The following is a 20,458-nucleotide window of genomic DNA, read 5'->3' on the forward strand; positions in this document are numbered from 1 at the left end:
GTTTTTCAAAATCAAAAGATATTCAACAACAATGTCAATCAAATAAAATATAAGGACATTAGAGCAAAGAAAAAGGCTTTATATAAATGTCATAAATAAGACATGTATAAATAACCATCAAACTAATTTCCATAGAGCATGTTTTCTGGCCATGATAGATTCAGATATAGTCTCAAATGAAGAGATTTTGAGCAAATTGATTAGTATACTTGTTTTGGTTTACTTTGTGATATAACATTGAAAATTTTTAAAGAGGAACTCTGAAATATTCTAAGGGCCTACATGGTTTTAAGAGATGAAGTGGCAATATAACTGAAAATTAGTAAAATGAAAATATTTGTAATATTTTCTGTTATAATAATAATTTATGCATTACAATATTGTAATGTGATGGTATCATTTTATTATCGTGGTATATAAGGATAGAGATAATGGTGCAGAAAAATGTTGGGGGTTGGAGCAAACTGCCAGAAAAGAATTCCTGAGACATCTTTGGTGCAAAAAGGTGGTTTTATTAAAACACAGGGACAGGACCCAGAACCCTTGGTTTCAACTGATGTGACAATGTTGGGGTTAGGGGGAGCAAACAGTCAAGAAAGAATTTTTGAGATGTCTTTGGTGCAAAAAGGTGGTTTTATTAAAGCATGGGGACAAGACCCGTGGGCAGAAAGGGCGGCACTGGGGTCATGAGGAGCGGCCCATTATATACTTTCAAGTTGGGAGGGGGGTGGGGATAGCGTAAGTCTCTAAGGAATTTTGGAAGCAAGGTTTCCAGGATCTTGAGGGGGCTAGCTATTTTTGGGAAAAGGTCATTTATTACTTTCTAATAAACCCTTAGTCATGAGACCCTTCAGATGGATATTAGTGGACCATATACTTGGGGGATGATTGCCAACACATATCTTGGGGGGTAGAGATAAAGGAAATGTCTGAAGGAATTTTTATATGTTAAAGTAGACTTACAGGATCCTGGGGGGTTAAACAAAGATTGCCTTTTGCCCTTAGCAAAGTATTAACGTTGAGGCAGCTGAGCTCCCAGAGGAAGATCACTCTACCTGTTTCAAGGACTTGTCAATGGGCTGTAAGTAGTAAGGAAATTTAATTTTTTCTTTTGCCTTTGTTTTCCACATCAATAAGAATAATGGTCACTTTGTGGGGGTACAGACTGAAAGGGGCACCAGGGAGCCTTCTGAGGGGCTGATCTATTTCTTGATCTGGGTGGTGGTTACATGAGTATAAGCGTGTAAAAGGTATTGAGTTATACACTTTAAGATTTGTGTACTTTACTGTATGCAAGTTATATCTCAACATAAAAGTTTAAAAATTCATGGTTCTTTTTTAAATTTTTTTATTAAAGAGAGCAATTGAGCAAGCATGAGCAGAGGGGTGGGAGAGGCAGAGGATTAGGCGCAGAATCTCAAAGCAGGCTCCATGCCCAGTGTGGAGCCTGACTTGGGGCTCCATCTCACGACCCTGAGGTCATGACCTGAGCCAAAATCAAGAGTCAGACTTTAACAATCTGATCCATACAGATGCCCCTCATGGTTTATTTATTTATTTTTTATTTTTTTTAAAGATTTTATTTATTTGAGAGAGAGAGAGAATGAGAGATAGAGAGCACGAGAGGGAAGAGGGTCAGAGGGAGAAGCAGACTCCCCGCTGAGCTGGGAGCCCGATGTGGGACTCCATCCCGGGACTCCAGGATCATGACCTGAGCTGAAGGCAGTCGCTTAACCAACTGAGCCACCCAGGCGCCCGCCCCTCATGGTTTAATTTTGAATCTAAGTATGGCTTCAGCTGAGTGAGATTTCTCCAAATTAATTAAAAAATATAAAAACTATACTTAAGAAAATTTAAGTTGGCATTACTGCCAATAGGAAACAAAACGGGGAAATTTTGATCATTATAATATAATGATTTTAATGAAATAAAGACAAGAAAAAGTTTTGGGATAAATTATCTAATTTTAAAATTACATATGTCATTATTACTCATCCAGATGTCACCAGTCCATCAACAGAATAACCAGACATGTGCAAAAAGAATTAAATTTAGTTCTCTTGGGTGTTTTTGCCAATTGTAAGTCATATAAAAATCAGAGTAGTACAGCTATGTTTCTGTTTTGTGCTTATGAAGGAATATTCGTCAGAGAAAGAATAATTTTTTTTAAAGATTTTATTTATTTATTTGACAGAGACACAGCGAGAGAGGGAACACAAGCAGGGGGAGTGGGAGAGGGAGAAGCAGGCTTCCCGCAGAGTGGGGAGCCTGATGCGGGGCTCAATCCCAGGACCCTGGGATCATGACCTGAGCCGAAGGCAGACGCTTAACAACTGAGCCACCCACGCGTCGCAGAGAAAGATTAATTTTATAGTGTTTTCTTCACTTATGTTTTTTAAAATATTTAGACATATAGTGTATAGGCCTCCTGGGTCTTTTGCCTTAGGCCCCACAAATGTTAAGGATGGGTAGGTAAAATGTGGCATGCGGTTAGACTTATATATCATGATATGGTTGATCTAAAAAAAATAACATTGAGAGAAATAAACTGAATAGCAGTTATGTTTTTCAATGATGCACATTTATTTGACATTGATTTAGCATCTACACAACACCTATTATGTGCTAGACACTGTTCTTAGCACTTAATAAATATTAGCTCATTTAATATTCATAACAATCTTATGATGTAGGTAATATTTTTTCTTCCCTTTTTAATTTATTTTATTTTATTTTATTATTTTTAAAAGATTTTATTTATTTATTTGACAGAGAGAGACACAGCAAGAGAGGGAACACAAGCAGCGGGAGTGGGAGAGGGAGGAGCAGACTCCTCGCTGAGCAGGGAGCCCGATGCAGGGCTCGATCCCAGGACCCTGGGATCATGACCTGAGCCGAAGGCAGACGCCCAATGACTGAGCCACCATGGCGCCCCTCTTCCTGTTTTTCGATGACACAACTGAGCTACACGACCTAGGCTAGGTAACTTGCCCACAGTCACACAGCTGCTAGTGCCAGAGCTGGGATCGTACTCAGGAAGTCTGGCTCCAGAGTCTTAACCAGTACTCTGCACTTTTTAACTAAATAAATGTAGGGAGGTATATGGGAAGAACCTGCAGTTAACTACACTGGAGTGGGCTCCTGTTGGGGGAGAACAATATTGGAAGTGAAGGAATGAGTAAAACTGGTTACACCAAAAGAGGAGCCATGCTTGGGGTGGGGGGTGATTGCCAACATGTATCTTGGGGGGTTTAGAGATAAAGGAAATTTCTAAAGGAATTTTTATATGTTCAAGTAGACTTACAGGATCCCGGGGGAAGGGGGGTTGGGCTAGGATTGTCTTTTGCCCTTAGCAAAGTATTAATATCCAGGCAGTTGAGTCCCTAGACGACTGTCACTCTGCCTGTTTCAAGGACTTGTCAGTGCGCTGTAGGTAGTAAGGATAATTTTTCTTCTGCCTTTGTTTCCCACGTCACTAATTACCTCCCAAAGGTCTCACTTCTAAATTCCATCACACTAGGGATTAGGTTTCAACATATGAATTTGAGGCAGTTTGGGTGGGGAGACAGACAAACATTCAAATCTATGGTACTGATTTTCAGTTCCCATACTCTATTTTTCCATGTTTGATTTTTTTGAATGTCCTTTCAGTCTCCTCATGAATCTCTGCTTCTGGGTTTTCATTCATGTTGTAAGCCTTGTTAAAACAACAGCAACAGGGGCACCTGGGTGGCTCAGTTGGTTGAGCATCCAACTCTTCATCTCAGCTCAGGTGTTGATCTCAGGGTCATGAGTTCATTGGGCTCCATGCTGGATGTGGAGCCTACTTATAAAAACAATAACACTCCTTTCTCATTGTAAAAGTAATACATCCTATTAAGAAACTTTGGGAAATATAGATTAGCAGGCAAAAAAATTGCCCATAATCTCAGCAACCAGATATGCCAATTTTATTTATTTATTCTTTTTTTTAAGTTTTATTTAAGTAATCTCTACACCCAACATGGGGCTCAAACCCACGACCCCAAGATCAAGAGCCACACACTCCTCCAACTGAACCAGCCAGGTGCCCCCAGATATGCCAATTCTAAAATTGCTGTTCATATTCTCTTAGTCTTTTTTCTATGCAGGTGTATATATAGCTTACCAAACTGTAATTACACTATAAATACTGGTTTGTAATCAGTCTTTTCACTTAACGGTATATTGAGAACATCTTTATATGTGATTAAACAGTTTTCCATTGCATCATTTTAATGGTTGCACAGTATTCCATTATATGGATGCCCAATACCCTAACTTATTCTAGCAGTCCCCTACAAGTAGACATTAAGATTATTTCCTTTCTTTTTTACTTGCTATTACACTTGAGACAGAGGAAAAGAGTCCCTAATATCTGCGTGCTGGTTTGGTACTATCAGCTGGTGATGTTATGACCTGGCCTGGCACTCGCAGCCACACCTTGATACTCTCCTGTTACCATAAATAACCCCTCACAGAACACCCATATCAGATAAGGCTGCTCTGTGATTATGATGGACATCTGTTTGAACACAGACAAAACACATACAGTACATTGTCCAGAATCATGAAAATGATCAAACGTCTCCCTGTCCTGGAAAAATATGAGTTGCTTCTTTAGCATTCCAGCTTTAGCCTCATTTTAGCTTTAGCCTCTTTCCTACGTCTAGGTAAGGCTTATTAAGATAACAATCATGTAATTGTCTCTGTTTCCTGATATCATTTAATATTGTTCAGCATTGGGTATTTTTCTAATGATCTTTTGGCTAGAGAACATTGGTATAGTCATCCTAGGTTTTGAGTTATTAGCTATATTGTACCTGCAAAAAATATTCCCTGCTAAAGCAATGGGTATTCAAGTGGGATAACTCAAGAGAAATGTTAACTATCTATTTTTATAAATTCTTTTTTACCCCTATTTCAATTCAAGTTATCATTAAGCAATATGTTTGCAATGTATTATCCTGGGTTTCCTCAGAAATACCTTTTCTCTCATTTTACATTATATTTTGACTTTAAGTGTCACATTACAAAAAAAAAAAGTCACATAAAAAGTCATGGTGAGGGGCGCCTGGGTGGCTCAGTCTAACGTTAAGCGTCTGCCTTCAGCCCAGGTCATGATCCCAGGGTCCTGGGATCGAGCCCTGCATCGGGCTCCCTGCTCAGCAGGAAGCCTGCTTCTCCCTCTCCCACTCCCCCTGCTTGTGTTCCCTCTCTCGCTGTGTCTCTCTCCGTCAAATAGATAAAAAAAAAAAAATCTTAAAAAAAAAAGTCATGGTCAAACGTAGCATACCTTTGTCTTTTCTGTAACACTTTTATAAAAATACATGTAATAATTTCATAGTTAAGTGCTAGGAAAAATGTTGATCTCTTTTTGTGGTAGCTGTTCTTCAAAGAAGACTCCAATAAATCATGCTTCCTGATATTCAGACCCTTGTGTAGTAGTCCCTCCTACAAGGAATCTGGCCAGCCTGTGACTTGTTTTAAAAAATAAAATGTGGCAAAAGTGACATTGTGTCAATTCTGGGCCTACTGTTTAAAAAGACTGGTAGCGGGGCACCTGGGTGGCTCAGTCGTTAAGCGTCTGCCTTCGGCTCGGGTCATGATTCCAGGGTCCTGGGATCGAGCCCCGCATCGGGCTCCGCGGGAAGCCCGCTTCTCCCTCTCCCACTCCCCCTGCTTGTGTACCCTCTCTCGCTGTCTCTCTCTCTCTGTCAAATAAATAAATAAAATCTTAAAAAAAAAAACTTCTAAAAAAATAAATAAAAAATAAAAAGACTGGTAGCTTCCACTTCTGCTTTCTTGGAATACTCACTTTGGGGAGCTCTAAGCTCATGTCAGAAGTCCAGCTACCCTGCTGAAGAAGCAATATGAAGAGACTGAGTGGAGAAGTCTACATGGAGAGGAAGAGACAGAGGCCCAGAAACCACATGGATAGAGAGGCCCAGCCCTCCTATCCCAGATGAGCAATTCTCCCAGCTCTCCACCAGTGTGCCTCAATTGTGAGTGTCCTCTAGAAGCTCTCCAGGCAGTTTTAGGTCCCAGATGTGGAACACAAAACCATCCAGCTGATGAGCCCAGTTGACCCATGGGATCATAAGTGGGCCATAATTAGCTGGTGGTTGTTTAGAACAACTAAGTTTTAGGGCAGTTTGTTATGCAGTAAGAGACATACTTCCTTATGATCTGGTGAGAATGTTGCCATTTCTTCTTTTCCTTAGCTGTAAGAACTGTGTGATTCATGGTGATTTTCCTTCCTGCCTTCACTTCCAGGAAACTCAGAACCTTTTGTACTCATTTTGAGTTTCTTCTCTTTATTAAGTTTTGTTTTGTTTTTGTTTTGTTTTGGTGTAATCATACTCTCCTTAACCTCCATCATCATCTCAATTAGCCACTGCCCCTCCCACTTCTGGGTTGAGTGTTTCTCTCCTTTGCGCTTTGTGTCTGATATGCATCCTTGCATTTAACTAAATATTGTTTCAAATCCTTTGTTAAAGAGGCAAGGTAAAAGCTGGAAATAAATTTATACAGTGAGTATGTGAGGTGAAAGCATCATGGCTACGGGCATGGGCTTGGAGTTAAGATACAGGTGGCTTTCAATCTGGGCTTTATACCTTACTTGCTGTCAGATCTTGGGCTGACATTTAACTTCTCTGAACCTTAATTTTCTCATCTGTTAAATGATACAGTTATAAAAAGTAAACTGAGGCAATGTATGTAAGGCGCATCATAGTCAGTGCTTGATAAACAAGAAGTAGAGCAAATTCCTTAAGTAACCTAATCAGGATCTAAGAAGACACAACTGCCCAGAGCAACGGGTTAAATCTACCAATGTTAAATTTGTAAGCATACATTTAAGACACTAATTTTGGAATTTCAACTCTCCTTTTTATTATCTATGACCTAGGACAAGTTATTTAAACTTTTAAAGCCTCAGTTTCCTCATGGAATAAAATGTTAAAATAGGACTCTTCTTGTTCCCGTTGTGAATGAGTCCCCCCAAAATGATTATAAACTATATCGAATTCCAAAGTGATGGGTAAGATCACCAAATTAGAAGTTGAAGAGGAGGTGGCTGAACATTGGTTTCCCAACTCTTAGCTGACCACACCCCTATCCTGAGAGGAAGGCTGGAAATTCGAATAGCATACTTGGAAAGAACTGTCACTCTAGGTATCCTGTGAGGTCCTGACCCTGAAGTGGGGTCCCCCTCATGCATTACATTTAGTGTCATGTGTCTTTATTCTCCTTTAATCGGGACAGTTCTTCAGCCATTTTTGTCCTTTACGACTTTGGTATTTTTAAGATTATAGGCCATTTATTTTGTAGAACATCTCTTAATATGAGTTTATTAGATGTTTCCTATGACTGGATTGAAATTTTGCATTTTAAGTGGGAATATTTCATAATTGACTATGTGTTCTTCTTAACACTACATCAAGAGGTACATGGTGTCAGTTTGCTCCATTATTCATGTTAACTTTTATTTTCCTTCTTTTTAAATACGCTTCAGGCCAAATGTGGGGCTTGAACTCATGACCCTGAGATCAAGAGTTGAATGCTCCACCAACTAAGTCAGCCAGCAGCCTCTCATGTTAACTTTGATTGCTGGGATAATACGGTGTCTGCCAGATTTCTCTATCATAAAGTTATAATTTTCCCATTTTTTAAAAAAAGATTTTATTTATTTGAGAGAGAGAAAGAGAGCGTGCAAATGAGAGAGTGAGAGAGAGCACAAGCAGGGGGAGGAGCAGAGGGAGAAGCAGGCTCCCTGCCAAGCAGGGAGCCTGATGCGGGGCTCAATCCCAGGACCCCAGGACCATGACCAGAGTTGAAGGCAGACACTTAACCAACTGAGCCACCCAGGCGCCCCTAATTTTCCCATTTGTAATGAATAACTATTTTGAAGGAAGATATATTGAGACAATATAAATTTCCTTTTTCCTCATCAAACTTCCACCAGTTATGTTTAGCAACCATTGATGATTCTTGCTTGAATCAATTAGTGCTATGACAATTGTAGAATGGGAAGTTGGAAGTCAACCTATTACATGGGACTGGACATTTTAATTATTGAACTAAGACTGTTTTAGAAGCCTAGAAACAGACTTTTTATTATCTGAGTGACCAGAAAAGTCACAGGACTTGCCTAAGATTTCATCCTTGAAGAACTGGTTTGAATGGAAAGGGGAGAAAAGAAAGACAGTTTTTTTTTTCTTTTTTTATAACTTGTGAATCCCACCTGTTCAGTGTATCAGCCATACTCATATCTCATACAACATAATAATAGTGCCCACTCAATAGGTTGTTGAGGAAAGTAGGTGAGATAATGCAAGTCAAATGCTAAGCACCTCCTGGTATGCACACCCCTTTGTATTTGTGACTTTGTATTGTGGCTCCCAACAAGAAGTGGAGTCTATGTATCTAGTTCTAATCTGAGCTGGACTGTTTTTCGTTTTGGCCAATGGAATGTGGCAGAACAACATTGTGGGAATTCTTAGGCTGGGTCTTAAGAGGCCGTATAGCATCTGCTCTCACTCTCTTGTTGCCCTGACACTAGTGGTAAAGTAGTCTAGACTCCTTGGGGACAAGAGAGCATGTGGAGAGACATGAAGCTGACAGCCAGGACAAACACTAGACATGTGAGTGGGGCCATTTTAGACCACCCAGCAACAGTCAAGCTGCCAAATGATGCATAATGATTCCAGATAAGACCAGTAGAAGAGCCATACAGCTGAGCTCAGCTCAAATTGTTGACCCTCAAAACTGATGGACCTTGGAAAAGAGAAGGCACAGTGTGGGAGGTGTGGGGGGGCAGGCCACAGGTGGAATGAAGGGTGATTATGTTTGAGAGTATTGTCCTAAAGGGTAGGACTTAGGCCAAGAAGTGGATGGCACAGGAAGTATGTTTTGGTTGTTGTTGTTGTTTTTAAATATACGCAAGAAATTTAAGCAGAATTTCCCAGAGATAAACTTCCTTTGAAAGTTGTGAGTTTACTATTACTGCAGGAATTTAAAAAAGCGAGCTGGGTGACCTTTCAATGTCAGGGATGATGTAGAAGGGATGGACTCAAGTCTTGTGTGATTCCCTTCCCCTCTTACAGTTCTTGGATTCTGAGAAAACTTTGCACATCAGTTTGGCCTGGCAGTTCTGAAAATACTTTCCTTTTAGTATTCACTATAGTAACAATTTTAACAGTTTTCTACAAGTTTACAGTAACAAAGATGATTCATTGCAAACATCTGTCAAAGCTATTCCTTTTTGTCCTTTCATTTTATAAAACTACAGAGTTTGAGCTCTTATAGTCTCCTGAATCTCTTAAAATTTTATAAATCCTAATAATTTTATAAATTATAAGACACATTTTTTTACACGTTGACATCTGTAAAATCAAGATGTATCTGCAATCACCATCAGTCAGGTGGCAGTTATGAAGAGATGTAATTATCTGGGTAACTGTAAATATGGCCATAGCTGTTCAGCTGAGTTAAATGCATTATTGGTACCACATATGTTGCATAGAATTAATGTTTAGAATGACTTAAAAATGGATACCAGTAATTTCGTAGATAATCCCAGAGATAATTGGTAGTGCTCTTTTTTTTTAAATATTTTGTTTGATTTTTTAAAAGATTTATTTATTTATTTTGGGGGCATGGTGTGGGAGGGGCAGGAGAGGGAGACAGAGAGTCTCTAGCCGACTCCTAGTGGAGTCCAGTGTGGGGCTGGATCTCACGACCCTGATATCACTACCTGAGCTGAAACCAAGAGTCAGATGCTTAACCAACTACACCACCCAGGTGCCCCAGAATATTTTATTTTTTTTTGGGTAATCTCTATACTCAACATTGGGCTTGACCTCACAACCCCAAGATCAAGAGTGGCATGCTCTCCTGACTGAGCCAACCAGGCACCCCAGGGACCATTCTTTTAAGCAATGCTGTATCACCAACATTCTTGATGGAGTGGAGGATGAGATTGTGTAGAAAAAGTCTAATTCAGAGAAAAGCATTGTATCAGAGTTTGATTAGAAGTGATTTTCTTCCATTATAATTAATAAAATAATGACATATTTTACAACTGGTGACATCAATTGATAATGATAAAATACAGTAGCTATTAACTCAGCCTACCAGTGTTAGTGCTTACTGTGTGTTGGCCAGGCATAATAGGAAGGGTTTTACACGGATTATCTTAGTTTGGTCTTCACTGGAACTCTACAACGTAGGTATGTTTATTACCCACATTTTTACAAATGAGGAAATTGAGGCCCAGAGAAACTAATGTTTCTAGGGTTTTGCCCCTAATAAGGGATGGAGGCAAGATTCAAATTTAGGCAGTCTAGTTCTAGAGCAAAGGTTTTAAGCACTATATTGATCTGTTTTCCATGAGCACTTTTTTTCCCCCCAGATTTTATTTATTTGACAGAGACACAGCGAGAGCGGGAACACAAGCAGGGGGAGTGGGAGAGGGAGAAGCAGGCTTCCCACTGAGCAGGCAGCCTGATGTGGGGCTCGATCCCAGGACCCTGGGATCATGACCCTGGGATCATGACCTGAGCCGAAGGCAGACGCTTAATGACTGAGCCACCCAGGCGCCCTCCCATGAGCACTTTTTGGCCCCTGGCATATGCTTATTTTGAAAATTCTTTTTTATATTTTTTGTCTCCCCACCTAGACCATAAGGATCATTAAGCCAAGACATTTTTTTTTTTGGCCTCACATTTGGGTCTTCAACACCCTGGCATTGTGCCCAGATAAAGCTTATTAAACGTCCTGAGACAGAACAGAATTTTACATTCTGTGTTCTTACTTGGTCTTAGGTTATAGCCTTTCTCTGGGGGCTATGTCAGGGCTAATTTAGTTGCAAGAAACAGAAACTGTAGTAGAATTTTTGCCTTTTTTGGTAGTCCAGTATCCAAGTCCTTCCTGTATGGGGAATATCTTATTAAGATGGAAGCTTTTGGCGAGACCGTGCTGTGCTCCCCTCCTTGGTTGCCCCAGAGGGGAGTTCCTTTCTCTCCCGCTCTTTGCAGCTGGAACACTGGCAGGTGGCCTTAGGCCTGACCCTTCATCCTCTCCCACCTGGGGCTTTACGTCTGGAGCAAACAGAACATAGGTGAAGGGACTGTTAAGAGTCATTAAGTGTACCTGTGAAGCTGGCAGTGTCAGATAACAATGGTACAGGTGTTCCGACCAGGTTATCCTTGTTAAAAGACAGTCATTGGACCCCTGGACTCTCCAGTGAGGACTCAATTCCTATCCATCTCCTCGCTTTGGTTCTACAGTGTCTTATTGAGTCACTGAACCCCTGACATACTTCCTTTTTTTCCTTAAGATAATTAGAATCAGAGGCACCTGGGTGGCTCAGTTGGTTGAGTGTCTGCCTTCAGCTCAGTTCATGATCCCAGAAAGTCTGCTGCTTCTTCTCCCTCTGCCTGCATCTCCCCCTGTTGTGCTCTCTCTGACAAATAAATATATAAAATCTAAAAAAAAAAAAAAAATTAGCATCAGTTTTTGTTGCCTGTAATCGGGAAATCCTACTGATCCCTTCAGTCAAGATGGCTTCAGACAAGGGCACGTTTATTATAGGAATACAGAGGTAGCTCGTGGAACTCATTTCAGATAGGCCTCCCTGCATAAAGTAGCCACCATGCCCCTTGCATTCTGCATCTTATCTTGATTCACTGTTCCTTCTAGGATTTATCATCTTCTGACTTAGCATCCCTTTGTGTATTGCCTTCACTGGACTGTCCCTTCAGGAAAGCATGCTCTACCGACTGAGCCAGCCAGGCACCGCACATCCCATCTACTTTTTTGCTTCTCTTTACAGACTAATCTGAGGGAAGGGATGAGTAAAGAGAAACAAGATGCTTTAAACCAGAGGTTTCCAATCCTGGTGGCTCATTAGAATCATTTCAGGATCAGTTTAAAAACATTGATTCCCAGGCCTCACTCAAGAGCTCCTGAATAAAAATTTCCATCAATGGGGCTCTGGAATAGATTTATTTATTTATTTATTTATTTATTTATATTATTTATTTATTCATGAGAGACAGAGAGAGAGAGAGAGAGAGGCAGAGGGAGAAGCAGGCTCCCAAGGAGCAGGGAGCCCGATGCAGGACTCGATCCCAGGACCCTGGGATCATGACCTGAGCCGAAGGCAGACGCTTAATCATCCGAGCCACCCAGGCGCCCAATAGATTTTTTTAAAAAATATATACTATTTTTTAAAGATTTTGGGCACCTGGGTGGCTCAGTCATTAAGCGTCTACCTTTGGCTTGAGTCATAATCCTGGGGTCCTGGGATCGAGCCCCGCATTGGGCTCCCTGCTCAGCGGGAAACCTGCTTCTCCCTCTCCCACTCCCCCTGCTTGTGTTCCCTCTCACACTGTCTCTTTCTGTCAAATAAATAAATAAAATCTTAAAAATAAAAAATAAAGATTTTATTTATTCATGAGAGAGAGAGAGAGGGAGAGAGAGCATGAGCAGGGGGAGCTGCAGAGGGAGAAGGAGAAGCAGGCTCCCCGCTGAGCAAGGACCCTGAGATCGTGACCTGAGCCAAAGGCAGACTGAGCTCACACCCAGACACCCCTGGAATAGTTTTAAAATCCGTATTTAGCAACCCAGGTACTGAATTATAGTTTGGTCTCTGAGAACTGCTGCCCTAAGCAAATTAGTCTTTTCCTAGAATATTATATAGGGTTGATTTTAACAAATGTTTATTGAGAACACCTAATATGAGACAGGTACTGGTGTAGGGGTTAGGAAACTTTAGGAAAGAAAACTAAAGTCTCCAACATTCTTTTTTTTTTTTTTTAAGATTTTGTTTAATTATTTGACAGAGAGAGACACAGCCAGGGGGAGTGGGAGAGGGAGAAGCAGGCTCCCCACCAAGCAGGGAGCCCGATGTGGGGCTCGATCCCAGGATCCTGGGATCATGACCTGAGCCGAAGGCAGATGCTTAATGACTGAGCCACCCAGGCGCCCCAGTCTCCAACATTCTTATGATTGATCCCATATATAGGAAAAGGGAGGGAAATGCTTTTAAATTTTATCCTATCACACAAGTATTCAGAAAGCGGACTACTACTATTCTTGAAAGAGTAGAGTCCTAGATGGCATGTCAAAAGATCTAATTTCTAATCTTGCCTCTGCCACCAACTGTCCTTGTCTTCTTGGGCAAGTCATGTCCCTCCTCTGAGCCTTAGCTTCCTCAATAAAAAAACTGAGATGATATCTCCTTTGTGTACTTCTCAAAGTGTTATAACAATTAGATGAGATAACACAACAATGCCTTGAAAATTATGCAAATGTCAGCCACTATGTTTTCCCCACAGATGCTATCGTCTCTATAGATTGTAAGAACATTTTGGTTGAGTTTCCAACAGTCCTGGCAACAGAAGAATAGGGTTTCAAAGTTAACAACGTCCTTTGATGATTGAACTTACCTACCAGTTGGTCTGAGTTAAGCACATCATAAACATTATATTTTCTTGTATTTCTTTTTTTTTAAGATTTTTATTTATTTATTTGAGAGAGAGAAAGAGAGAGAGCACGAGAAGGGGGAGGGTCAGAGGGAGAAGCAGACTCCCCGCTGAGCCTGATGTGGGACTCCATCCCAGGACCCCAGGATCATGACCTGAGCCGAAAGCAACCGCCCAACCAACTGAGCCACCCAGACGCCCCTATTTTCTTGTATTTCTATAATACTTATCACTGGAATCATAAGATGTGGCAATATCTATATTGCTCTTTAATTACTTTCCTTGTTGGGCTTGTTTCCCCAACCTCCTCGTAAAATCATTAAGCATGGGCCTGTTTCGTGCTTGCCACATGTTCTCCAAGGCACTAGGCATAAAGCTGGGTAGTTGGTGCTCCATAAATATTTGTTGATAGAGCAATTGGGTTGATAGTTATTTGTGTGATAACTGTGAATATGTGTCCTGCTTGTTATTGTCAGCCATAAGAACAGGGAGGCAGGAAGTGAGGAGAGAGTATAGTTAATACTTGCCAGCTTTTCTCTTCATTCCCTCCCTCTCATTTTTTGTGGAATCTGAGATGGCTGACAGAATGTGGGTGGGAATAGATGGATCCGACAGGGACTAAGAGTTTCAGGGCTGCATCTATCTGTTCTGCTAAAGGATTGATCTGAGTAGTGTGCAATGGGGAATGTATTGGAATGTGTGAATTTTATAGAACATGTTAAAGTGGAATGTATGACAGACAAAGCTCTTGGGGTTATACAAATTAAATACAATGAAGCTGGATAATGCTTAGACCAAAATATTAATACAACTCTGCACTATGTAACATCTTTTTTCTAAATTCACAGTGTCATACATCTTGATTGACTAAATCTCATAATCTGCTTGAAAAGTAGAAATACCTATACATTAAAAAATTAAAAAAATTTTTTAAATTTTAAGTTTTAATTTTAATTCCAGTTAGTTAACATACAGTGTAATATTCAACACTACCATACAACACCCTGTGCTCATCACAAGTACACTCCTTAATTCCCATCACGTATTTTACCCATCCCCCCACCTGATACCTATACATTTTTTAATGAATGGGTAAAGTAAGACATAGCCAAGGAAAGTAGCTTAATTTTGGGGATTTATCAAACAGTTATTAAAAATTGAATCCTTTTTGTATAATTTAGAATATTTGGAGGATTTAACTTCTAACCCTAGAATGTGGAAAAAATGTATAATAATGAGTTTTGAATGCAATAGCATTCATCATCTCGTTTACTTTACATGGGTAATCATTCTGAATTTTAATATAATGAACAAAATTGTACATAATTTTGTGGTTAGGCAAGTTAGCAAAAAAAGATATATATTTGCATCTTCTGTTTGGTTAAAATCTAACCCACTGAGTATATGTGCATATGACCTTGAGATGGCTAGGAAATATAGTGGTCGTTATGATCTTGATAATTGGTTGTTCATCTTTGCCTTTTTTTGCAATTTATATCTGGGAGTTTAAATGACTACGATCTGCTTTCTATAAGGTAGGCTACATTTCAACTAAAGTATGATGAGTTCCAACCATAAGGGACATACTTATCTTGGCCTAAACTCTTTCTTTCTTTCTTTCTTTTTTTTTAAAGATTTTATTTATTTATTTGAGAGAATGAGAGAGAGAGAGAGCATGTGAGAGGGTTGGGTCAGAGGGAGAAGCAGACTCCCTGCTGAGCAGGGAGCCCGATGCGGGACTCGATCCCAGGACTCCAGGATCATGACCTGAGCTGAAGGCAGTCGCTTAACCGACTGAGCCACCCGGGCGCCCAGCCTAAACTCTTTCTTACACTCTTTCTGTTTGTTTGTTTTATTAAGTTTTAATTCCAGTATAGTTAACATACAGTATTATATTAGTTTCAGGTGTACAATATAGTGATTCAACAAGTCTATACAGCACTCCGTGCTCATCATGATAAGTGTGCTCTTTAATCCCCATCACCTATGTCACCCATCCCCCCACCCACCTCCCCTCTGGTAACCATCGGTTTGTTTTCTATAGTTAGGAGTCTGTTTCTTGGTTTGTCTCTCTTTTTTTTCTTTGTTCATTTGTTTTGTTTCTTAATTTTCACATGTGATGAAAACATATGGTATTTGTCCTTCTCTGAGTTATTTTGCTTAGCATTATACTCTCTAGCACTATCCATTGTTATTGCAAACGGCAAGATTTCATTGTTTTTTTTTTACGGCTGAATAATATTCCAGGGTGTGTGTGTGTGTGTGTGTGTGTGTGTGTGTGTGTACACCATATTTTCTTTATCCATTCATCCACCAGTGAACACTTGGGCTGCTTCCATAATTTGGCTATTGTAAATAATGCTGCAATAAACGTAGGGGGGTGGATATATCCTTTCAAATTAGTGGTTTTATTTTTTTTCTTTGGTAAATACCCAGTATTATGATTACTGGATCATGGCATAGTTCTATTTTTAACTTTTTGAGGAACCTCCATACTGTTTTCTAGAGTGGCTGTACCAGTTTGCTTTCCCACCAACAGTGTAAGAGGGTTCCTTTTTCACCCCATCCTCGCCAATACCTGTTGTTTTCTTGTGTTGTTGATTTCAGCCCTTCTGACAGGTGTGATATCTCATTGTGGTTTTGATTTAAATTTCCCTGCTGATGAGTGATGTTGAGCATCTTTTCATGTGTCTGTTGGCTATCTGTATGTCTTCTTTCTTATACTTTTGATTAGGAGCTTTTCCTGTGGTTAGCAGGCTTCTCTCAAACCCCAAGGAAGAAAAGCAGATCAGGGTTCTCTCTCTCCTGGCATGGAGACTCCCCCAGTTAAAACCCTTTGGAACACTATGTGGAAAAATAGAACTGTCCATGAAGGGTCAGGCAAATCACAGAAACATCATAATGTAGGAGGTACAAAGATTCCATTAACTTGAATGTGCCCCTCAAAACCCAGTGGAAGGTCCTTCTAGTTTTAGGCCTTATCAACAGTGGCGTCTTTCAGGGAGGCTCTGTTCATTTCTCATCTTTCTCTCCTTCCTCCTATTGTCCCCATTTCAAACTCTCAGGAAAGAGCCACATCTCCCTACAGGTTTAGTCCAGAGTTCTTATGCAAATCTGAGCAATATTTCAAGCCTGAGCTGTGTACTGCTCTGTCTCATAAATAAGAGTAGAAATAGGTCTTCCAATTCCAATTCTTTCTCTCAGTTCAGTTTCTAACTCCTCTTTTGTGAGACAACATGATTAACCTCTGGAAAGGCTATTTTTCTTATTAGCATAATATTACTGGCCTTGTCTTTTAGTAATAGACTACCTTTTTTACTACTATGTTGCTAACAAGGCACTTCCCCTATCTGAGACTTCAACTCTGATTAAATTTATTTGAGCAGCTGATTACAATCTTGTTTGTAGGTCTCACTTTGATAGTTGAATGTGAAGAGTTTGGCAATACATCTCACTCCATCTAAGGAAATGGTTTTTAAGTTGTAAAGTGCGATGAAAGATAATGATTATTATTATAATCTCTCAAACCTTCCGAATTAATTTACTCTTTGTCCACCAAGATATGAGATAGAATAGAGGTGATAAGAAATCTTGAAAATAGCATTGAATGAATCTTTTGGTCAAGGAATTCTCTAACAGAGTCAAACAGCATTTATTAAATATAAATAGAGATTTGTGTATGAGGTCAGCAGGAAGATTCATTCATTCACCATATATTTACCGAGTGCCTACTACCAGTGTCTGGTAACAGTGGATAATCATCTGTTTTTATTTATTATTATCATTCTAATCTGAGATTGATTTAGCATATATAAATACTACATAGCAAGAAAGTCTCATAGACAAATACATAACCATCTCCTCACCTTAAAACTTTTCAAAGTAAGTAAAAGTTCTTCAGTTTGGCATTTAAGGCCCTCTAAATTCTTGCTCCGTCCTTTTTCTTTTCTTTCTCCATGTCTCCTTAGCAGTATTGTCCAATAGAAATATAATGCAAGCCACATATGCAATTTTATTTCTTCTTATAGTCTTATTTGAAAAGTGAAAGGTAACAAGTGAATTAGTTTAAATAATGTATTTTATTTACTACATATATCCAAAATATTATCATGCTAACATATAACCAATATTTTAAAACTACTAGAGATATTTTATATTTTTTTGTACTAAAACTTCAGAATTTTGCATATAGATTATACTTATAGCTCATTTCAATTCAGGCTAGCTACGTTGCAAGTTCTGAAAAGCCACATTTGCTTACTGTATGGGACGGCTGAGGTAATCTCTACCCAGATTATCCTGTTTTATGCATATGACCTGTATTGTCTCTTTTCCTTTATGCCTGGGTACCATGCAGATTTTTCCCACTTAGATAGCAGTGAAATGGAGAAAAGTCTCCATCTAGCAGATATATTCTGTTGTGGCTGCTTGTATATTTATCTCCTCCTCCCTACACCCAACCATAAGGGACCATCTCACGATTTTACTCTCCTCAGTGTCTTTAATACTTTAACGTGATCACAGTGATAACAAACAACGTTTCCCCGAGGGCTTGCCATGTGCTAAGCACTATGCGATCTACGTTACGCACATTAACTCATTTTCTCATGTTAATTCTCATAACATCCTTGTGAGGTACTTTTACTACTGCCATTTTGCTGATGGGGAAACCTAAGCTTAGAAAGGTTATGGAGCCTGCTCAGGATCAGACAGCTGTAGGGCCTAGAATTGAAAGAATGCAACCTGACTCCAGACTTTCACTCTTTTATTTTCAAATTGGGAAACATAATACATATGTGGAAAAATGGATAAATAATAAAAATAAATATATAGTCTAAATAATTATTATAAAGCCCACAACAGTGCAACCACTACCCATATCAAGAAACAGAAGATTTGGGGACGCCCAGTTGGTTGTGCCCAACTCCTGATTTTGGCTCAGGTCATGATCTCAGGGTTGTGAAATCGAGCCCTAATATTTAAGATTTTAAATATCACCTCTGCCCTAGGTGTGGATCCTGCTTAAGAGTCTCTCTCTCCCTCTCCCTGTGGCTCCCCATCCCCCATCTCTAAAATAAAAAAAAAAATAATAAAAGAAACAGAAGATTTTGTAGAATTCCAACCCATTGCTTCTTCCCAGTCTCAATCCCTCTCTATAAAGTTCCTTCTGTCTTAGAGGTAGCCATTAACCTATTTCCTTGCTCTTCTTTACAGTTTTAACACCTAGTATGCTTTCTCTTTCTTTTTTTTAAGATTTATTTACTCATTTGAGAGAGAGAGAGAGTGTGTGCCCAAGTTGGGGGAAGGGCAGAGAGAGAGAGAGAGACGCAGACTCCCCGCTGAGTGTAGGGCCCAAAAGGAACCTGAGATCATGAGCCCAGCGGAAACCAAGAGTTTGGATGTTCAACTACTGAGCCACTCAGGCGCCCCTTAAGTATGCATTCTTTAGTCATATTTTTGAACTTTATAAAAATGGAATAATAAAGTGTATATTCTATTGTGAGTGGTTTCTTTTTCTTAACGTTATGTATATATATATTTATTTTTGAAGGATTTATTTCTAAGTAATCTCTACATCCAACTTGGGGCTGGAACTCACAACCCTGAGATCAAGAGTCACATGCTCTACCAACTAAGCCAGCCAGGCATCCCTTAACATTATATTTTTAAGATTCATAAATATCATTGTGTATAGTTTGTTCATTTTTCTGTTATATTATATTCCATTAATACAACTATGCCACAGTTTATCCATAATTTATCCATTATGTTATTGATAGAGGACATTAGATCATTTATCATTTTTAGCTATAATAATAGTACTGCTATTAACATTCTTTGACATGCATCCCAGTGCCCATGAGCATACCTTTCTTAAGAGTATATACCTGGAAATGGCATGCTGGCTCACATATGGGCCTATGTTCAACTTTAGTAGATAGGGCCAGATGATTTTTCCAAACTGGTCTATTAATTTACTCTCCCCCTAGTGAAGTGAAAATTCCCATTGCTCCATTCCTAGTCAACAGTTGTCATTTTCAGTCTTTTTCATTTTAGTCATTCTGGTGGGTGGTGTAGTATTCTCTTAATGTGGTTTCAATTTCCCTGTTTTCATAAAAAAAGTCAACACTTTTTCACTGATTATTTGGATTTATTTAGTGACGTGCCTGTTCAAATCTTTTTCTTATGACTGTAGTTCTTTATATATTCCGGATATAAGACTTTTCTTGGTTATATGTGCTATACATTTTCTTTTCAGTTCTTTTCTTTCTTTTCTTTCAGTTCTATTGAGCTATAATTGACATTCAGCTCTGTATAAGTTTAAGATGTATAGTGTAATGCTGTAAGTTCATTAGACTCTGAGGCTTACTTTTTAACTCTTTAATGGTGTCATCTGATGAAACTGAATCTTAAATATTAATGTAGTCAAACTGATCAGTTTTTCTATTATAGTTATTATTTTTTGGATTAGTTTAAAAAGTCTGTCCCTTACTCTTTTTCTTTTTTAAAGCAAATTCTACCCCCAACACGGGGCTCAAACTCACAACCCCAGGATCAAGAGTCTCATGCTCTACTGACTAAGCCAGCCAGGCAGTCCAAGCCTGTCCCCTATTCTCGAGGTCATGGATATATGCTTTTATTTTATCTTCTAAAAGATATTTTTTAATTTTTTATTTATTATTATATTTTATATTATGTATTATATATACATTATATATTATATATATACATTATATATTATTTATTTTATATTTATTATTTTTTATTTTTTTGCCATTCAAATTTATGTGTATTATTCACCTGGAATTGATTTTTGTGTGTAAAGGGCCAATTTCATTTTTTTTCTTCCAAATGGGAATCTATTTATCTTAGCACCAATTATGGAAAACCATTTCTTAGGCATTGCTGTGCATCACCACCATGACAATATAAATTCCCATGTATGGGTG

Source organism: Eumetopias jubatus, unplaced genomic scaffold, assembly GCF_037043125.1.
Source record: "Eumetopias jubatus isolate StellerSeaLion01/CBP00866 unplaced genomic scaffold, mEumJub1_p1.0 scaffold_14, whole genome shotgun sequence".
Lineage (NCBI taxonomy): Eukaryota > Metazoa > Chordata > Mammalia > Carnivora > Otariidae > Eumetopias > Eumetopias jubatus.